Genomic DNA, 1441 nt, shown 5'->3' with positions numbered 1-1441 from the left:
GTCAATAACTTTAATGATTAAAAATGATGAAATAAAAAAAACTGAATGTAAAGTGACAATGTAATAGTGGTGAATGATGGAAAATGTGAATAATAAGAATATATCCAATTACAAACAGTATTCATTGTGATTATTCTCAAACTATTTTCTTCTATTATCTTTATTGTCACCCTTGTTACTTTTGTCATATTTTCATATCGATTTTCATCCTTTCATATCAATTATATGAAAAGGACAGATTAAATCATAAACCATTTAAATATTTAGCTCGAACCATTGTAGTCAATATCATACCTTATGTCTCTTTCTCTCCAATATTAATAGGTTGAATTATTATAACACAAAAATCATTGTACATTGTCAATAATTTTTGTGTTTGCACTGAAATCAATGCACAATGTTAATCCAATCACTTTAAAATTAATGTGCCATCATACATCCAATTACATCAAATCAGAAATCAACATCTACACTAAAATCGATGCATCTAATGCAAGCAATCAAATAATATTAGAAAACAACATTTACATCAAAATCAATGCATCTAATGCAAGCAATCAAATAGGATTATAAATCAACATTTACACTCGAATCAATGCATCTAGTGCAAGTAAGCAAATAGGATTATAAACCAACATCTGCACTCAAATCAATGCATCTAGTGCAAGTAAGCAAATAGGATTATAAACCAACATCTACACTCAAATCAATGCATCTTGTGCCAGTGAGCAAATAGGATTATAAACCAACATTTACACTGAAATCAATGCATCTAGTGTAAGCAAGCAAATAGGATTATAAACTAACATCTACATTGAAATCAACACATCTAGTGCAAACAATCAAATATGATTATAAATCACCATCTACACTGAAATCAATGCATTTAGTGCAAGCAATCAAATAGGATTAGAAATCATCTACATTGAAATCAATGCATCTAGTGCAAGAAATCAAATATTATTAGAAATCAACATCTACATTGAAATAAATGCATCTAATGCAAGCAATCAAATAGGATTATAAATCACCATCTACACTGGAATCAATGCATTTAGTGCAAGCAATCAAATAGCATTAGAAATCATCTACATTGAAATCAATGCATCTAGTGCAAGCAATCAAATATGATTAGAAATCAACATCTACACTAAAATCAATGCATCTAGTGCAAGTAATCAAATAGGATTAGAAATCACCATCTACACTGAAATCAATGCATCTAGTGCAAGAAATATTCTTCCCTCTCTCCCCCCTCCATCTATATCTATATCTCCCTCCATCTCTCCTTCTTTGTCTCTCTATCTCAACCCCCCAAACACACACGCTCTCTCACTCCATATCTATCAATCTCTTTGTCCCTCCCTCCCTCTCTCCATCTCTCTCTTCTTCCCTCTCTTCACTTTCCATCTATATCTATATCTCCCTTTGTCTCTCTATA

This window comes from Pinus tabuliformis, chromosome 8 (genome assembly GCF_031772625.1).
Source record: "Pinus tabuliformis cultivar Carrire ecotype Pingquan chromosome 8, CPIR1, whole genome shotgun sequence".
In the NCBI taxonomy this organism is placed as follows: Eukaryota; Viridiplantae; Streptophyta; class Pinopsida; order Pinales; family Pinaceae; genus Pinus; species Pinus tabuliformis.
The sequence above is the reverse complement of the archived record's forward strand: the minus strand, read 5'-3'. Positions refer to the sequence as shown.